The sequence below is a fragment of the Macaca nemestrina genome, chromosome 14, assembly GCF_043159975.1.
Source record: "Macaca nemestrina isolate mMacNem1 chromosome 14, mMacNem.hap1, whole genome shotgun sequence".
In the NCBI taxonomy this organism is placed as follows: domain Eukaryota; kingdom Metazoa; phylum Chordata; class Mammalia; order Primates; family Cercopithecidae; genus Macaca; species Macaca nemestrina.
In genome coordinates this window covers 84,355,118-84,375,831 of record NC_092138.1, presented here as the reverse complement: position 1 = coordinate 84,375,831, position 20,714 = coordinate 84,355,118, and the positions used below count along the sequence as shown (strand labels likewise).

The 20,714-nt window shown below is 47.4% G+C and overlaps 1 long non-coding RNA gene across 1 annotated transcript in view; it reads left to right on the top strand.

Moving 5' to 3' along the window:
* Positions 1-9,406: 9,406 nt before the first annotated feature.
* LOC105487065 (uncharacterized) overlaps positions 9,407-20,714 on the top strand; it is a 36,667-nt gene continuing 25,359 nt past the window's right edge. Inside the window, exon 1 of the long non-coding RNA XR_011612794.1 lies at positions 9,407-9,534. This is a non-coding gene — a long non-coding RNA (uncharacterized lncRNA). The remainder of the gene's footprint in view (positions 9,535-20,714) is intronic.

Below are 20,714 nucleotides of genomic sequence, written 5' to 3'. Positions count from 1 at the left end.
TCCAGTTTAGGGGAAATGCTAAGATGATTTAGGGGGCTGCTGAAATGTCTAAAATTCAAAGACACAATAGTAAAGAAAGAAGCCCATTGAAGGGGCTGTGTTTGTGGTGGAGCCAGTTGTTTTATTTCATTATAAGGTTTCTATGTTTTCAGGAAGCAAGAGCAAAAAGGAAGGGAGAAGTGGAAAATTCCAGAAAGTGATGGATGTCAGGCTCTCATAGAGATCGAGAGCACCCATTTCAGGCTCATAGGGCAGTCCATACGCCCAAATGATCGACTTACAGACTATTTTATTTTCCTTTTCTTTTTCTTTTTCTTTTTTTTTTTGACGGAGTCTTGCTCTGTCGCCCAGGCTGGAGTGCAGTGGTGTGATCTCAGCTCACTGGAAGCTCCGCCTCCAGTGAGGCAAGCTCACACCGTTCTCCTGCCTCAGCCTCCCGAGTAGTTGGGACTACAGGCACACACCACCATGCCTGGCTAATTATTTATTTATTTATTTTTGTATTTTTAGTAGAGACGGGGTTTCACCGTGTTAGTCAGGATGGTCTCAATCTCCTGACCTTGTGATCCACGCACCTCGGCCTCCCAAAGTGCTGGGATTACAGGCGTGAGCCACCGCACGTGGCCAGAGTATTTTCAAGAATAGCGGTTGCTCACAACTTGACCGTCCTGTGCTGCAGGGCAGGCCATGAGCGGCAGTAGAAAGAACACAGCTCTCAACACAGACCAAGAAGGTCTCAGTCTGACCCTGGCCAGGGTCCTTTGCCAGGTGAGTGGCCCTGGGTAAGTGGTTTCACCTCCCTGAGCCTCAGTTTCCTTATCAGCAAAATGTGATGTTTGAAAAGCGCCTAGAATAGAACCCGCAGCTTTACCGCAAATGCCACCCCTCCTCATTTGACTGTTGTCAACATTCTGTCACAAACAGTATTTTATTTGATACCCCCCCAAACCTTCTGAGGTTCTTGAAACTGGAAAATTTGTTTTTACTTCACTGATCAAGAGCTTCTAGTCCCCTAAAGACAATTCACTTCTTAGTGAAGAACATGGATATTTTCAGGAGGACAGTGAGACCTGGGTTTCAAGTCCTAGCTCCACCAAGTGATGTCGCCAACTGATCACATCGTGTAGGTGATTTCACCTCCTTTATCCTCCAGTCTCCTGCTCTGTGCTTTAACACCTCTCCCACTGGCCTGGCTGCTGCATGAGCAACACACCTGGAGATTGCAAGCTCTTTGCAGATTCCAGAAACCAAACAGTCCCCATACTGTGAACTGATGAATGAACTGAGGGACGTCAGAGCACTCAAGGATGTCCACAGAGGAAAAGAACCCCCTTCGTATGTCTAATCAAGAAAGCAGACAACTTCCCCAAGCACCAAGATGTCAGCTGGACTTTCGCAAACTAGCTTTTTCCCTCACAGTCTCACCTTGCTTCCCATGTTCCAGTTTGCCTCCTTTCCCAAGGGATGGGCTCACCTGTTCATGTTAGCAGGGATGGGCATGGGGAGAGGTCACGGAACATGATTCATGTGGTCAAAGGTGTGGCATCTCAGCAGGATGCCAGCCCAGGTGGCCCATGGCCAGCATGGGAGCTTTCAGCTGTTAGCTCAGGCATCAAGATTCATTATAGCCTCCCATATCTTAAAGGCGGGGAAAGAATGAAGAAAGGAAGAGAAGGGGAAGGGAAAGAAAGGAAGGAGGGAAGGAGGGAAGGAGGGAAGGAAGGAAGGAAGGAAGGAAGGAAGGAAGGAAGGAAGGAAGGAAGGAAGGGGAAAGGAAGGAGAAAGGAAGGAAGGAAGGAAGGGGAAAGGAAGGAGAAAGGAAGGAAGGAAGGAAAGAAGAAAGAAAGAAAAAGAGAGCGAAGAAAGAAAGAAAGGAAGAAAGAAAGAAGAAAGAAAGAATGAAAGAAAGAAAGGTGAGGCGGGGCAGAGGGAGGGAGGGAGGGAAGGAAGGGAGGAAGGAAAAAAGAAAAAGAAAGAAGAAAGAGAAACGAGAGAGAGAAAGAAAGGGAAGAAAGGTAGAAAGAAAGAGAAAGAAAGAGAGAGAGAGGGAGGGAGGGAAAGAAAGAAGAAGGAGGAGGAGAAGGAAAGAAGGAGGAGGAGGAGAGGAAGAAGAAGGAAGGAAGGAAAAAGAAGGGAGGGAGAGAAGGAGGGTGGGAATCCAAGGGAAAGGATGTGCAAGAGCCCCGTGCAGTGAGTCAGGAGACCTTGGCTTCAGCGCCAGTTCTGCCCAATGACCTTGACTATGGTCTTAATTTCCCCATCTGTACAAGAGGTTGGATTATGTTAGTGTTTCTCAAAATCTATTTCATAGAACAACAATTCTATAAGTGTCCCCTCAAAACAAGAGTTTCTGGGGTTCAAAAACTCTAGGAAACAGAGCCTGCCTTACCCCTTTTTGGTGATGCCCATTTGTATATTAAAGGGTCTGAGAAGTCCCACAGAAGAGAAAACTCTTCAATCTTCTTACTAGACTGTAAATCTCAAGCAAGGATTTTTGTCTATTTTACTCCCTCGTGCTTACAACCCTTAGAACACTGGTGTATAATAAATAATAGTATCTGTTGGATGAATGAATAAGTGAACTTTCTTCAACCCAGTGTTCCCCAAACTTCTATCACAGAACCTTTTTCTATTTATCAGAGCAGCCCTAGGCATCCCTGAAACGCGGCCCTGCAAGGAACTCGCCGACTGGAACTCTCCACTCTGTCCGACCTTCTGATCCAGGTGCCCGTCTGTGGCGTTTCAAGCCCATGCAGCAGGTCTGGGGTCTGGACATGCTCACAGGGCACACAGCTGCACTGCAGTGGAAATGGTGTCAGCTCCTCTCTTGGGGCATTCACGGTTTTTGACACCCACCCTTAAGAGCTTCTGCGGTTCTGAAGTCGGAAGGGTAGGTGCCTCAAACAAGGGGCACCCGGGCCCTCCAGGAGGGCTCTCCAGCCCCTCCCCAGGATGCAGGATTTCAGCCTGCATCACATCAGAGCACATGGGACATTGTGAAACACCAACCAGCCCACAGGTGTCACTTTTCACTCCTCCCTCTCTCCCAAGGCTGCTCTTCAAAAGCACCACTCCCAGCCATCCATCTACTTGGCCTCCTGCACAGGCTGAGGACCATGGGCTTTGTGTGCCCAGCATCCTCCTCTCTCACTTGTTCTGGTCCCTTTGGGCAACTCCAGCTGTCTATCTGGCCTTGGCAGAGTGTCTGTCATGACCCCCTCCACCTGCTCCCCTCCAAGAGCCAGATGGGCCAGTGAATGGCCCAGGCTGGACATTAGGGCACCCATTGCCCTTGACTCCACAGATGTTTTTAGGGAAAGGGCGCCTGACCAAGCAAAAGCGGTCAGAGGTTTCCCTGGAATCAATGGTGGGAAATGGGGAAAAAGAAATTCTCTTTCCTCTGGATTTGTGGTGCCAGGAGGAGGTAGGTCAGGGCTGCCGGTGACTCACTCAGCTGACACTTTCACAGCACAGAGCTGAGCAGAGCCAAGTGATGGAGGGAGATGCCCAAATGACCCTGTTTGAGCCCCTGCTGTCAACTAGTTCCACCCATCTCCCAGGTCGGTGACTGTGGCAGGCTGGCAACCGGCTGCCCCAGCCTCGTTTCTGAGTCCCTTTCCTCTGGCTTCTCTTATAGAGGCAGAAACTGCTCACAGCTCAGTTTTCCAAGCCTTGATGAAGCTAAGGGTACCCTTGTGAACCAGCACAGCCAAACTGTGTCACTTGGCCACCACACTCCACTTTCACACCTGTCCACACCACCCTGTGTGTGGTGCCTTTGTGGCTCCTCCCAGAGAGAGGTAGAGTCTATTTCTCCACCTCTTTTTTTTTTTTGAGACAGAGTCTCACTCTGTTGCCTGGACTGGAGTGCAGTGGCACGATCTTGGCTCACTGCAACCTCTGCTTCCTGGTTCAAGCTATTCTTCTGCCTCAGCCTCCCAAGTAGCTGGGATTACACACACGTGCCGCCAAGCGCGGCTAATTTTTGTAGTTTTAGTAGAGACAGGGTTTCACCTTGTTGGTCAGGCTGGTCTCAAACTCCTGACCTCAAATGATCTGCCTGCCTCAGGCGTGAGCCACTGCACCCAGCCTGTTTCTCCACCTTTAATCTCAGCTGACCTCACAACTTTGGGGCAATAGAAGGTGGGAGGAGTGACACTGTGCCAGACCTGAGCCTAGGTCTCAAAAGAGCTTTTGGGTATCTCTGCTCCCTCTGTCGAACCCCAGCCCAGCCACCATGTGAGCAATCCCAGACTAGCCTGCTGGAGGAAGGGAGACATCCCAGCAGCTGACAACTCGCCAACGCCAGCCACGTGAGAGGGCCATCCTAGATCGGCCGGTCCCAGTGGACCACCAGCCTTTCGCAGACACATGACTGAGCCCAGCTGAGATCAGCCAAGCCAGCCTTAAATCAGCAAAACTTCTGAGCTGGCCCATAGTCTCATCAGCGACAATGTGTGGTGGTTTTTAGCTGTTAGGTTTGGGGATGATTAATCACACGGAAACAGATCACTGATATGGAAACATTATCAGAACTGCCTGTGGCACCTCCTTCCATTTTTCTGTTTTTGTTTTTTTCCTTCCTATGGGTAAGGGCTGGGAATTGGCAGCTGCCTCACAACTGCAAGACAGCAGGCTGGGGACGATGGGGCAGAAAGACAGGAGGGGTTGCTGAGCGCTCTCTCCTGCCCCGGACTGCCTGCCTCTGAACTTTTTTTTTTTTTTTTTTTTTTGGAAACAGAGTCTTACTCTGTAGCCCAGGCTGGAGTGTGGTGGCACAATCTAGGCTCACTGCAGCCTGCAGCCTCCACCTCCTGGGTTCAAACAATTCTCCAGCCTCAGCCTCCTGAGTAGTTGGGATTACAAGCATGGGACACCACGCCTGGCTAATTTTTGTACTTTTAGTAGAGATGGGGTTTCACCATGTTGGTCAGACTGGTCTCAAACTCCTGACCTCAACTGATCCCCCCGTCTCGGCTGCCCAAAGTGCTGGGATTATAGGTGTGAGCCACCGCGCCCGGCCCTACCTCTGAACATTATGTGAGACAAAGAAAACCTTTATTTATGCCAACCGTAGTCAGAGTTTTTATTTGTAGCCAAACACATTTCGGATACAATCAATAAATTACCTTGCTTGCTCAAGCTAGTTTTGAGTTGGATTTATGATCTTAACCAAAACAGCCCCTTTGTGCGTTCCTGTTCATCGGTTGCTTTTTTTTGGGGGGTAGCTCTATAACATGTAGTTTTTATAAAACAGCAGGTTTATAAAATGTAATTTTTCATGGCTCTTCTGATTTCTCTTTAGCCCACAGACAGAGGGACCACACTGGTTTGGGGTCACAGAGAGAAAACTCAGAAGCAGTGCTATAGTGTTTGCAGTATGAGGGCTATACATGTTGGAATATTCCCAGGTAAGAAAACTAACAGGTATTCTCATAGAGGCCTCCAAGGGGTCAGAAGACTACTCCAGGGATCCTATTTCTCAGGTCTTTGGTGGTGCCTCATGCCAAGGAAGCAGTGCCTGGCCATGCCCTGGAGAGTGAGTAATTGAGATACGCACCAGAACGATCTCCGTTTGTGAATAACCCACTATGTCCTCTGAAAGTCCAGGTGACTGATAGTTCCATCTTATCTTATCTTATCTTATCTTATCTTATAGACAGAGTTTTCACTCTTGTTGCCCAGGCTGGAGTGCGATGGTGCAATCTTGCCTCACTGCAACCTCCGCCTCCCGGGTTCAAGCGATTCTCCTGCCTCAGCCTCCAAGTAGCTGGGATTACAGGCGCCCACCACTATGCCCAGCTAATTTTTTTTTCTTTTTTTTTGTATTTTTAGTAGAGACGGGTTTCACCATGTTGGTCAGACTCATTTTGAACTCCTGGCCTCAGGTGATCGACTCGCCTCGGCCCCCCAAAGTGCTGGGATTATAGCCGTGAGCCACCGCACCCGGCCTGATAGTCTTATTTTAATTGTCTACTGCATAGTTCATCTCTGCAAAACTTTCTCTATCTGGTCCAGAGTAGGAAGGAGCACAGAAAATGTCTGTCCGGTGAGGGAAGGAACAGAGAGTTGAGTTGAAAAGGACGATGTTTCTCTCTCTTTGCTGGTTTGTGACACACTCTCTCTCTCCACCTCATTTTCTCTCTCGGGAGCACGGAGAAGCAGATGAGTGAGGGAAGGAACAGAGAGTTGAGTTGAAAAGGACGATGTTTCTCTCTCTCCGCTGGTTTGTGACACACTCTCTCTCTCTCTCCACCTCATTTTCTCCCTCTCTCGGGAGCACGGAGAAGCAGATGAGCTCCTGCCCCTGTCGCTAGGTGATCCCCCAATGCTCCTGGGAGCGAAAAAATGACTCACTCACCAAGCAAAGATTGCAAGCTAAACACAGGAGGATGCATCAGAACAGGGCGCAGACTCCGCCTTAGGGAAGCCCGCAGCCTGCGGGAGCACAGCTGTGCAGACAGATGATTGCAAAGCAGCGCTGAGTCCCTCAGAGAAGAACACACAAGCGTGAGTCCTGAGGAGTAGCTCCAAGCCCAGCCCACGGCAGGCGGGGAGCAAGGATGCTCTCCCAGAATAAGCAATGCCTACTGAATCTCTGAGGTTAAGTAAGACTTCATGAGAAAGAAGCGCTGGTAAGGGAAAGAAATACCGTATGCAAAGATGCAAGTCCAGGAAGCAGCTCAGTGATTCTGGGGCTCCACATGACCCAGAACAGTGGGGAAGAGGGTTGAGGACAGGAGCAGCCTTGCAGGGGCTGGCTGCGGGGCTGAGTGCTGCTGGCTGACATAAGTCCCCTCACAGCCTTTAAAGAGGGACCATCTTCTGTCCACAGCAAAATCCCCAGGGAAGGGCTCTGATGGGTCCACTTTGGTTCACAGGCCCATCCCTGAGGCGGGGGAAGAGGTAGTGCTTTTCAAAACTTGGCTACAGTTTATTTATTTATTTTGAGATGGAGTCTCACTCTGTCACCCAGGCTGGAGTGCCGTGGCACGATCTCAGCTCACTGTAACCTCCGCCTCCCAGGTTCGAGCAATTCTCGTGCCTCAGCCTCCCAAGTAGCTGAGACTACAGGCACCTGCCACCATGCCCAGCTAATTTTTGTATTTTAGTAGAGACCATGCCCGCTCAAAACTCCTGACCTGGCTAGGCGAGGTGGCTCACATCTGTAATCCCAGCACTTTGGGAGGCTGAGATGGGGGGATCACAAGGTCAGGAAATCGAGATCATCCTGGCTAACACGGTGAAACCCTATCTCTACTAAAAATACAAAAAAAATTCGCAGGGCGCGGTGACAGATGCCTGTAGACCCAGCTACTCAGGAGGGTGAGGCAGGAGTATCACTTGAACCTGGGAGGTGGAGGTTGGAGTCAGCTGAGATCGCGCCACTGCACTCTAGCCTGGGTGAAAGAGCAACACTCTGTCTCAAAAAAAAAAAAAAAAAAAAAAGGAAAAGAAAAGAGTTAAGGGCTGCTGTGATCAGGGGAAGGAAGGCTGGGCAAACAGAAACCAGCAGCAACAGATCCACTTCACTAGGAGCTCACGCTGGCATGGGCCAGCTGAGGCCGCTGCAGGCACGGAGCCAAGGAGACTGATAGGATGGCAAGGGGTCTGGCGTAGGCTTCCAGTTCCTCGATCCAGATTGAGATCCTACCAGGAGGGTCTTTGCAAAGCTCAGAACTTAGGTCACTCAAGAGGGGGCCTGGCCATCTCTTCCTGCCCAAGGGGGTGGCTGGGGTGCTACACGAAGCCCTGGCACAGGAGGTAGCCACTGTGAGCCCAAACCCAGCTCTACCCTCATGCAACCCCGTGCTGCCCTTCTCCTGGGGTCCTCAGTCTTCCTGCCCATAAATAAAGCTTTTCCAGCAGCAATAGCCTCTGACCTTTACTAGGTCTAGCCTGGTGGCCCAGCCCCATCCATCCACCCGGGGCAGATCCGTAACAAGTCCTGGAAAGGAGTCTGAGCACATCTCACTCCTGCTCTCCTGGGGAGTGGCCCAGACGAAATCTTAGATGAGGAAAAAGGGACGATTTGGAAAGACAAGAGAGTGAGGTAACCAAACGAATGTTTTGAGCAAAAATTCAAAATTCTGTGTAATTGGAAGGCAATATTTATACCAACCATGGACACAACAGCAATGATAGGTCAAGGAACACAGGCTTCCTTAATAGGGGTGAAAAAGGACACAATTTATAAACTGGCAGGCCTTAAATTTTGGCCACAAGGGCCTGGCAGAGCAGCTGTCACCAACCTGAGACTGCAGCGTTACCATGAGGCCGAGTCCTTACTGTGCCGGACACTGGTGTTCTGGGGTCCCGGGGTCTCTTGGCCTGGGCTTTTACGATCTCGCTGGGCTGAGAAAACAGATCCTCTCGCTGATAGCACCGGTGGTCAGGCTGGGGGCCAGCCATCAGCAGATGGCCAAGCTGACATTATTTGTTATTTAAATTAATTGTCAAGCATCTCGTTTTAATTCACCTGAAGTGACCTCGCTTTGCAAATTGTAATTAGCCAGAGAGAGAGAGGGCACAAGAGCCCGGTACGGTCTTCCATCTATCTAACAAGACCTAACAAGGTCATCCGCGTGTGGGAATCAAGAGACGCAAATGGCTGCTTCGAGGGAACTCACGGAGAAAACAATTGCCTGGAGAGGAGTTTGTGCGTCTGAAAGGGTGTGCATTGCGGGAGAGGATCTCCACGCCCAGCCTGTCCGCATTGTGAATGCTCATCACGTCTTCCTGCCTGGGCCTTCAGCTTTATTTTTGTGTGTTACTAAGTCTTGGGTTCAGAGGGAGATCCAGAACTCAGTGGCCCACACTGGTGACCAGTATGGGATCTCTCTCTGTGGGCACTGAGCCTTGGCATTGCAGATTCACTCTGTGAAGCTCTGGACCTAATTGGGGACCTAATACATCCAAGTATGGCCTTTCTGTTCCTTTGAGAGGCACTATGCCTTCCAAGAAATCCGTTTGTCCCCCTTGGATGACACAGGATATGACCCCTCCTCCAGGAATCAAGCCCACTTGTTCCCTCGGGATTTGGTCATGTATTGATGCCCTGTTCAGCAACTACAGTGTGTCATATGACGTTTCAGTCGATGACAGACCGCATATACGACAGTGGTCCCGTCAGATGATAATACTGCATTTTTACCGTCCATTTTCTATGTTTAGACACACAAATCCTTACCATTGTGTTACAGTCACCTACAGTCTTCCACACAGTGCCACAAGTGCAGGTTAGTAGCCTAGGACCCACAGGCTAGACCATGAAGCCTAGGTGGGTGGCAGCCTCTACCATCTAGGTTTGTGTGAGTACACTTTTATGACATTTGCACAAAATCGCCTAGCAACACAGTTCTCAGAACGCATCCGCATTGTTAAGCGACACATGACTATACTTAAGAGCACGATCAACAAGCCAGGGTCTGGGCCGGGTGTGGGGATTCAGTAAGAAGCAAGACTGGCTTGGTCCTTCAGGACACAGACGGTTCAGGGGACAAGTACTTACAACTGCAATGAATGTTGTGAGTGGTAAGCACACAGTGGGGCAAAAGCGTGGACTGGAGGGAGTGATCGGGGGCCCAGACTCCCTAAGGAAAAGTGACTTGTAAGCCACACCCCCAAGATAAGGAGGAGGGGATGGAAGAGCCTCCTGGGCTCAAATAGCGTTACCCTGAAGGCCTAGTCCTTACTGTGTTGGGCACTGAGACTGGCGTGTTAGAGGAACTGCTTTTCGCAGCTGAACTGTGGACTCAGCAGGGGAGAGGAAGTAGAAGAAATAGAGCCAGTTTTGGTAGGCCTCGTAGGTATGAGCCCTTTGGCTTCATTCTGAGGATAACAGGAGACCATGAAAGTATTTTGGAGGAATTGCCTTTTCCTGTTGGTTCCAGAGAGATCCTTTTGGTTCCATGATAGTGATGGATTGTAGGGAGTGGATGCAGGGGCAACGCCAGCATTGAGATTGGCTGCTTTTGGATACTCAATTGCTATTTCAGATTATTCAGCTACTTTTGAGTAGAATAAAAGATCTGGGCCACAAAACATCAATTGTGAAAAGTGGAGAAGCATGACACAAATTAAGGAATTATTGGGTGAAATCTGGCTTGAGGGAAATAGATTAATCAGGAGGACACCTGGTGTAACAACCAACCTCAAAATTTTCAAAGGCAAAACACCATAAAAGTTTAGTTTTGCTCATACAACCATCCCCCAAGGGCGTTTCTGGCTATAAAGCTCTCTGGGATGGCTCTCCTCTAGGGAGGGACTTGGGGATCCAAGCTCCTTCTAGCTTGTGGTGCTGTGGGATTCTCTGCATCTGGCCAGCAGATGATGTAAGAATGTGGAGATTCACATGAGGAGGTTTTCACAGATCAGGCCTGGAAGCAGAATATGTCACCTCCATCCACATTCTATTGACCAGAACCTGATGACAGGCCTGCACCTCACTGCAAGGAGGCTGGGCAATGCAGGCTTCCTCTGAGCCCAAGAGGAAAAGGGAAATGGTTTAAGGGGAAATTAGCTTCTCTCTGCCACAGAGGAGCTGCCACTGGGAAACTCAGAGCCAGAGAGGAAAAGTCGCTTGCTGATGGTTACCCTTCAGGTTGGTGACAGCAAGGAGACCAGAATCTTACAATCCTGATCCTCAAATCCATCATTTTCTCCTTTTCTGTAGTGGGCATGCTTATCAATGTGGGGTGAGGTCATGCTGCTCTGAAGTGTCAGGACATAGAAAATCAGTCCAGCAAGCTTTTATGAGAGCCTGCTATTGCAACTGGTAGAAAGACAACAAATAGGCCAGACTCGGTGGCTCACTCCTGTAATCCCGACACTTTGGGAGGCTGAGGCGAGTGGATCATGAGGTCAGGAGATCGAGACCATCCTGGCCAACATGGTGAAACCCTATCTCTAATAAAAATACAAAAATTAGCCAGGCGTGATGGTGCGCACCTGTAGTCCCAGCTACTCAGGAGGCTGAGGCAGGAGAATCACTTAAACCCAGGAGGTGGAGGTTGCAGTGAGCTGAGATCGCACCACTGCACTCCAGCCTGGGCAACAGAGCAAGACTCTGTCTCAAAAAAAAGAAAAAGAAATAAAGAAATAAGGAAGGAAGGAAGGAAGGAAGGAAGGAAGGAAGGAAGGAAGGAAGGAAGGAAGGAAGGAAGGAAGGAAGGAGAAAAGAAAAGAGAAGAGAAAAGAAAAGAAAGAAAGAAAAGAAAGAAAAGAAACCACAAATATATGATTTTTTGCCTTCAAGTAGCTCACTGTTTCCCAGGCAAAGGGGAACATGTGCCAGGGGCATTCAGAGTAGAAAGGAAATGGTATCTGGTCCCTTAGGAGACAACTGTGAGCTGAGCCTCAAAGGGCAGGCAGGGTTTTTGTGTTTGTTTCAATTTTATTGTCTTTCTGGGGTTTTTTGTTATTGTTGCTTTTTTGTTTTTTTGTGCTTTTTCTGGTTTTCACGGAGGTGCCATTTGGGCTATAGGGCCCTGGCACAGTTAAGGACATTAAATATTTATCCACGACCCAGTGTGACCTCTCCTGGATGTCTATCTTAGAGATATCTCCTCTCGCATCCTGCGTCTTGCATCTCATAGGACAAAAAGAAGCCCCGCCATCCCTTGAGGCTACTCCAGCAGTGTAGTTTAGAGGATCAGGGACTCTGAGACCACCAGGGTGTCCATTGCTGAAGAAATGCATGAGAAGAATGTGGTGAATTCTCACCATGAAAAAACATTGTACATGGTTATAAGCAACTATTACAGACTATTGAATATACTTTGGTGCTAAGAGAAGAAAGAAGAAGAAGAAAAAAAAAAAAGACTGAGAGCTACAGCACGGAATTAGTCATGTTAATTAAAAGCATATATACACAGAATAGCACAACATGTTTCATAAGGATTCATGCATATTTAAGAACATATATCAAATATATTAGTGAAAATGCCCATGGGGGAAACGGGATGGTGGTGGGAATCAGGGATAAACGAGAAAGAAGTTAAAAAACAAAAAAGAAACCTAACACCACAAAAAAGGTTGTGTGCAGTTCAACAGTGAGAATGTGCCAGGAGCTGGGAGATGAGAACCTTTGCTCTCTGTAGCTGAGTCTGATAAAAACAGAAAGATGGCTGGGCCAGTGGCTCACGCCTGTAATTCCAGCACTTTGGGAGGCTGAGGCAGGCAGATCACCTGAGGTCAGGAGTTCAAGACCAGCCTGGCCAACATGGTGAAATCCTGTCTGCACTCAAAATACAAAAATTAGCTGGGTGTGGGGATGGGCGCCTGTAATCCCAGCTACTTGGGAGGCTGAAGCAGGATAATGGCTTGAACTCGGGAGGCAGAGATTGCAGTGAGCCGAGATCACGCCACTGCACTCCAGCCTGGGCAACAGACTGAGACTTCCGTCTCAGGGGGAAAAAAAAAAAAGAAAGAAAAGTGCAGTGGTTTCTCTGTGTTGTTTAAGTTTGTATATCTTGGATTTCAGGTACATCTCTTTTCTTTCAAGCACTTGGTCACCATTTGATGTTATCCCTCTGTGAACTCCCTAGTGATATTCTTTGACCATTTGTATTGAATGTCCTAGGGTTTGTACTGAATCTCCTGGGGTCGTATTGAATTTCCTGGAACTCCTATTGATTTGAAGGAGTTCTTTGTCTATTATAGACAATAAGCTTTTTCTGATTTAGACATTAAAAGTCTTCTCCCAGCTTGACATCTGTTTGCTTTCTTGTCTTTGTTTTCCTCTGCTGAACAGAAATCCTAAATTTTGATGTAGTTGACTCTAACCATGTTTTGCCTTATTGTTTGTGCCTGTTCGGTCTTAGGAAGTCTTGTTCTACTCCCCAAGTCAAAAACCCATTCTTCCCAATTTTCTTCCATTCCCTTTAGAGTTTTAACTTTATCTCTTTAATCTGTCTGGATTATGAGATGTAAGGCAGGCTTTAGCTGTATTTTCCCCCCTACTTTAGGCTTGTTTTTCAGATACTAAGGGATCTCTCCTTTCCTCATTGTCCTGTGGCGCCCCCTTTTCCATAGACTGTTAGCAAGTTCCCGAGCATGTGGGAGCCTCACTCCAAGTGCTGTAGTCCTTACCACTGGCTGTTGGCTTTTTCTTTGCCCTTAACCACATTGTTTTTCTCTGGGGCTCTGCAGTGTGTCTTAATATGACATATTTGTGCTTTAAAAAATCTAAATGGGGCCGGGCGCGGTGGTTCACACCTGTAATCCCAGCACTTTGGGAGGCTGAGGCGGCCAGATCACCTGAGGTCAGGAGTTCGAGACCAGCCTGGCCAACACGGAGAAACCCCGTCTCTACTAAAAATACAAAATTAGCCAGGCATGGTGGGGCATGCCTGTAATCTCAGCTACTCGGGAGGCTGAGGCAGGAGAATCGCCTGAACCCAGGAGGCAGAGGTTGTGGTGAACCAAGATCGTGCCATTGCACTGCACTCCAGCATGGGCAACAAGAGCAAAACTCTGTCTAAAAAAAAAAAAAAGTCTAAACAGGGAAAGGGCAACCCAAGGTAGTAGAGTACCACACATAAGCCAAGACCTGGAAACCTCTTCCCCCAACTCTTTACTTAACCAGCTCCTTCTTACCTTGAGTCCTTGACCTGAACGTCCCCTCCCGAGAGAAGCTGGACCTGCTTGCCTTATATAAAATGCCCTCATCACTCCCTATCGTAGTCCTGTACTCTCCTGCATATGCAACACACACACTTTGTAATTTAACATGCAGCTGCTTATTGATGGTCTGTTTTCTTCACCAATCAGCAAACTCTCCAAGGGCAGAAAGTCATTTTGTCTTCCTGCCCAGCACACCCGCATGGCCACACCGAGAGTTAGTTTACGCTCTAGGTTAAGCACATCACATGTGTTGGCTCATTAATCTCCCATCCCAGCTCTACGAGATGGGTCCTATTATTCTCTCCATTTTATAGATGGGGAAACTGTGACACAGAGAGGTTTAGCAAATTGCCTAACACCACACAGCTGGAAAGTAGATGAGCTTGGATTTGACCCCAAACAGTCTGGCTGGGGAGTTCATGTTCATATCCGCTTGCTATACCACCTCTCCATACCACATTCATAGGGTGCACAGTAACTGAATGAAAGAATGAACAAATGCAGGGAAGAACGGGAAGGTGGACCGGATGATTCCAACAGCATTAGCAAACACATTTGGGTGCAGCTTCCATTTCTAAGTTGTTATGCTCTAAAAAGAGTTATTTTTCCTCTAAGATGATGATTTTAATAAATTATAGAAAATTCTTTGGCTATTGCTTTTTACGTTATGACCTGGGTGGAGCACAGGAGAGTGATGAATGACTTTTTAAATTTCTTCACATTGGGTTAAGGAACTCTCCAAGATAAGACCTCATGTAGAATGTATAATTAATTATTATTCACACTTAATACAGTTAGATAATGTGAACACATACTTTCCATTAATTTATGTGGCTGATTCCTCATCATTTTCCCATAGGTATATTTCACTGATTTCTCGAGTTATTAAAAATTAAAATTCATATTAGGGAGTTACAGGAGCCTGGTGTCCCTATGCCTATTTTTAGTCTAAAGTCACAGCTGGGTGGGAGCTTAACGCAACTGCTTCCTTTGGACAATTATTTTGTTGTTGTTGTTGAGATGGGGGTCTTACTATGTGGCTCAGGCAGGTCTCAAAGTCCTGGCCTCAAGCAATCCTCCTGCCTTGGCTTCCCAAAGCCCTGAGATTATAGGTGCCAACACCGTGCCTGGCCTTATTTATTTATTTATTGACAATTCTGAATTAAAGTGTGTGGATGCATTTACTCTTTTATTTGTTAATTCCTCAAAGGTTGACCAGTGACAGTTGATTGGTGACAATCCTGGGCCCACATGCTTGAAGGGCTATAGGGAAGACCAGCAGGTGTCTGTTCCCAGTGAGCCCAGTGCCTGCTGGGGAAGGTGGACAACAACCAGCTGCTGAGTGCTACCCAGGAGGCTGGGGACGAAGGGTACCTGGCCTAGACTGGGGAGGGGGCAGGAGAAACTGACATCCGAGCTGACCTTTGGAGGGAGAGTGGGAGTTAGACAGATGGAGAAGGGAGGGAAAGGCATTCCAGGAGCAGAAACAGCATGTGCAAAGCATAGGAGGCAAGAAAGGCATGGAAGCTTCTAGAAGGCCAAATACTTCAAGGGGGGAAGCACAAACATAGGGCAGTGGGAGTGCAAGCTGGAGAGGGGCAGGGGGCATCATAAAGTGCTGAAGAAAAAGAGAGAGGATAGTACTTTCCAGAAACCTCCATACAGGTATCTAAACACTTAGGGTGATCACAGATCCTTGAAGCTCATAGAGACCAACTCACCCATTATAAAGGTGAGAAAACTGAGGCCCACCTGCTTTAAAAACAAAAACAAAAAACCTTCATACCAAATGAATTCATCCCTGCCAAGGTCTCTGGGGCTAATACTCTCCATATGGCAGGGGCATTTACATTCCAGTTCCTGAGCACTACTCAGAAGGGACTTTCAAGAGGCATGACATTGCAGACAGGAGTCCAACACTTCCCGCTGCTCATGCCATCAGGAAGCTCTGCAGGTGGAATTATTCAGATCAGAGAACTGCAGGTGCCCTCCTGGTTACAACACAACCAGAGCCACTCCTAATTCGCATATTCTGCATAACTTTGCATAAAGCATTGACAAGTCTCAGAGCCTATAAAAATAAAACTAATTAGAGTAGTGTCTTGCCCCAGTATTCAGACTTTGCTTCTAAGAGGAGGGGAAGGGTCATCTTTGTCCTCTCTACTGCCCACTTGAATACAGCTCTTGGGGCTGGTGAGGGAGAGAAAGAGCCAAGGACAGTACTGACTTGGAGTCAGGCTGGGTTCTAATCTTAGCGTTTCTGTTTCCTATGTGTGCAACCTTGAGAAAACCATGTCACTCACTGAAATCAATAAGGGGCCACCAACCCTATATATACAAAGGAGTGAGTAGAGGCAAATGCACTCGTATGTCCAGCATGCCTGCCACAATGTCCAACACATATTCAACATTCAGCAAATATTTAGATATGTGGGTCTGATCCAGGTGCAGCAAAATTTCCCACCTAATAATCAATGCCAGAAAATTTTAATCTCATTTCTGAACGAATTTCTTGCCTATACCTCCCAGAAAGGAAATGACCCATATCCCTAAAACCAAAGGGAAATCCCAGGTCCCGAGAAAATCACCATTGACTGTGGAGTTTGTGAAATCAGAACATAAAATCCAACCTAGTGAGAAAACTGAAGCCCGGAACGGGAAAGTAAAAATCAAGGGCTGGAACCCAGGTTTCTCAACTTCCTGCTGGAGTTCCCACAACTGCCCCCCGTAGACCTGGATTGAGGACATTTTTTCTTTTTTCTTTTTTCTTTTTTTTTCCTGTTTTGGCAGTCCTTGGGATTCCAACCCCACACAGATAAATCTGGCTAGAGATTCCAAAGATCAATGCTGCTTTCGATACTCTCTCCCTGCGGCAAGCTCACGACATATTTTTTCACAAGTAATAATTAGCGACAGAAATATCTGACCTACTTACAACTCCACAAATACACACACTTGGCTGCCTGCACGTCAGCTCCAAGGCCGTCAGAAGGAGCCTGTTTGGGAATAGCTTTTTTTAAGGCGGTTGGATGACACTTCCGCGGTGGGCAGTTTGGGATGCTAATTTCTACCCACCTTACCTTTCAAGACTGGCACTGCCCCTCTGTGCCCTGCCTCCTCGCCATCGAGGTGGCTTTTGAGGCCCTGAAGCTGGTGATTATTTTTACATTCAGTTCCCACAAGCAGAGGGGGCACTGAGTCGTCGTTGGAAAGACAGATTATGCATAGATCTTTTCCGATTTTTCAAAGCCACTTAGGTGACTTTTTTTTTTCTTTTTTTTTTTTAATGCTAAACAAAAAAGGATAGTCTGGTGAATGTCCAGTTGTATAGTGTTAGTTCTGCCCTTGCATTTTGTAAACCCAGCCCTTCAACGTTCGGTCCGGGTTTCCTACTCATCTCCCCTGTATATCTTTACCTCGTCCCAGGAGAACACTCCACCTTTTCCCTTGCCCTCAAATGCTTTCCTAGAGTTTAAAATGTTCTTAACAAAATTAAACTGTGCAGGATCTGTGGTCCTGGGACGGGGCAGGGACAGGCCAGTGCTGGAAGACCTCAGTCATATGGCCAGAACATTCTGGAGCTGCCCTGTGGGAGGCTGTGGTCCCTTCCAACTGCCTCTCCCAGAACCCCAGCACCACCAACTGTTGGGATTTAGCCTTCAAGCGACACCCGCTGTACTGCTACCTGCTAGTGAGGCATGGTGCAGGCTGGTGACAGTAGCGAGGGCACCTTAGTTGAGTTCCGTAAGTGTTTATGGGGTACCTGCTATTGAGCCTGGAGACGCGGTGAATAAGACCTCTCCTGTTCTTTCCAGTGCAGTTTATGGCTTTGGGCTGCCTTAAGCTGCCAGCGAAAGAAACCCAAGCTACCAGGGCTTTAAATATCCCTGAAACTAAATAGATTAAGGAAATGTGTAGTGAATGACCGGAGGGGAGAATATGGCACAGGATGGGAGATGGGAGGGGACTTCCTCCAGCCAGCGGACATCAGAGAAGGGTTCATGGGAGACACGCACCTGCACCCTATCTTATTAGTGTTTTCCAGGTGGGGATGGGGTCAGAGGGAAAGGCCACTGCAGCCCAAGGGAGCAGTTTGTGCAAAGGCAGAAAGGTCAGTGGAGAACGTGGAGCGTTTGGGAAGCTGCATGAAAGTCAAAGGCAGTGTGGAAACTGAGGTTGGAGTGGGAGATATGATGAGACTGGAAGGAACTTTGGAGAACATGGAAAGGATTCAGACTCTAACATTAGGGCAAAGGGGAATCAGTCAATTGCTTTAAGAAAGGAGTCACATGATTCAGTTTGGACTTTATAGGTTCCTAGTGACAAGCACCATCTGGATGAGAAAAAAAATAGGAAGATTCTTCACAACTCTCCCACTCCCCATTCCCCAACCCAGGGCCCATGCCAGCCAGGACACTGGTATCAGGGCCCATGCCAGCCAGGACACTGGTAGCTGTCCTTCTCTAACCTTCCAAAGGTACACGAAAGTTAAAGAATGAGCCCGGGTGCGGTGGCTTATGCCTGTAATCCCAGCACTTTGGGAGGCCGAGATGGGTGGATCACCTGAGATCAGGAGTTCGAGACCATCCTGGTCGACATGGCAAAACCCCGTCTCTACTGAAATTACAAAAATTAGCCGGGCATGGTGGTGCATGCCTATAGTCCCAGCTACTCAGGAGGCTGAGGCAGGAGTGGCTTGAACCTGGGAGGCAGAAGTTGCAGTGAGCCAAGATCGTGCCACTGCACTCCAGCCTGGGCAATGGAGCGAGACGCTGTCTTTAAAAAAAAAAAAAAAAAAAGGTGAAGAATGAGAACACTGACAACAATGCAGCACTTTTGGGAGGTCAAGTCCTAGTGGGGCAGGAGGAGGAGGAGGCAGGAGAAGGTTGCTGTGGCAGTGCCTCCGAAGGCACAGTTCTGCCATCCTACATCAATCGACGTACATGGCAACCTGCACAGCTCTCTCTGTGGGTGTGGGGTTGCCTGTCTGCTTTGCACTTTTTAAAAAACTAAACAGATCATGTTTACTGCGATTTTATATTTGCTAATGTTTTAGAAAAGATATATGCTGGCGTTATGTGACTAATGAAGACCTGTAAGCATTTCAGTGGCATTCTCTAGTTGTTACGATGTTGTGCACGTTCCCCAGTTTGAGATGAGAAGTTAGTTTGCCTTCCTTCTTTTCTTCTTGAACTTTATTGATATCACTGAGGCTTGGGTATCCAGGCTATAATTGTTACATTATTGGCCTTTTGTCATATAACTACCCTTATAATTATACATTTGGATTTTTTTGTATTCTGTTGTTGCCAGATTTATAATAATTTAAAATTCTGTCTGTTTTAACTAAAATTGGTGTTGTTGCCCATTCTTTTTTGTTTTGCTTTGTTTTTGTTTTTGTTTTTTTAAGATGGAGTTTTGCTCTTGTTGCCCAGGCTGGAGTGCAATGGTGGGATCTCAACTCACTGCAACCTCTGCCCACAGGTTCAAGCGATTCTCCTGCCTCAGCCTCCGGAGTAGTGGGGATCACAGGCATGCACCACCAAGCCAGGCTAATGTTTTTGTGTTTTTAATAGCGGTGGGGTTGCTCCATGTTGGTCAGGCTGGTCTCGAAGTCCCGACCTCGGGTCATCCACCTGCCCCGGCATCCCAAAGTGCTAGGATTACAGGCATGAGCTACCGCGCCCAGCCACCAGTTCTTTTTATATCATGATTTCTTCATACCTGTGCTCTTAATTTTGTTTCATCCCTCAATAGGTTGGAGTACTTCCTCAAGTAATTTTTTTAAAAAGAGGTACAGAGGTAGTATATTTTCTGAGCCATTGCATGTCTGAGAATAAATTTCTTTTGCTTTCTTAAATGCAAGTTGGCTAGGTCTAGAATTCTTGGCTTACAATATTTTCAAACTTCTTAGATGCTTTGCCGTGGTCTGATAATGGCTGTGGAGTGAAGTAGTTTGGAAAAGCACAGATTAAAGTCCTAGACTGCCTATGGCCAAATAACAGCTCCGTCATCTGCTGTGTGACATTGGGCAGATTACTTAACTTCTCTGTGTCTCAGCTTGATCTGTTAGCGGAGATGACAATGACAGGACCTATCTCATAGGAGGATAGAACGAGCGAATGTGTGTACAGCACTTAGTTCATGCCTGGGACATAGTAAGCCCGATGTGCGTGTTCACCCCTATCAGTTGACCATTTAGGATTGCTCTCCATCCCTTCCTCCCCACATCCTTTGTATATAGCTGCCTTTTCTGCCTGGATAATTTTTAGGACTTTTCCTTTTGCTTTCTAATTTGAAAATTTTGCCACCACGTTGCCTGGAATGTAGAGAGTCCTTCTGATCTGCACACACAGTTCCTTTTTTAGCTCAGAAGAGTTTCTTGGTATTGCCTCTTTGACTACAATGTTTGTTTCTCTTGTTCTGAAATCTCATTCATGAACACCATTTTTTCATTCACTGGTCATCTCTTCTTTCTTCCCTATTTCTTCAAAATGATCCTATTATCAATCATCATTTTAATGTATTTTTTTCCTCTGCACTCTTCCTCCAAATCACCAATTCAATGATCTGAGGTATCAGTTAGGTCTGCTGTGATGACCACCAGGGTGGCCATTGTGCTTTTCTGTTTTCCTTGCAACCTGTCCTTGTCTCTCTCACCTACCTCCTTTTCCATCTCATCTTGTTGCTTTCTGCAGGCTTTCTACCTTCTTCTGCTCTACTGAGGATGGCTGAAATGACCTGTGGTGGGTCATTTTGGAGGTTTGCTCACCCACCGTTTCCCTTGTACTACAATTGTTTCATCCACAGCATCCATGTTGGTTTTTTCCTTCCTAATTCATCTGCACATGAGGCCAGATGATGGATCAGCTCTCTCTCCATTGACTGGTGATCTCCTCCAGCCCTTCAGTGGGAGGGGAAGTTGATGTTTGCAAATAGCAGTCAAATTTCCAATTGCTAGCAAATTTCCATGTAGTAAAACTCTGATCTTCTGTGACTTCCTCCTACCTCCATCATCTACGTCTCTGTATTTTGAGTGAGGTTGCCATGCACGTTGGACCAAGGTTGGGCAGAAGTTCCTTGTGAAA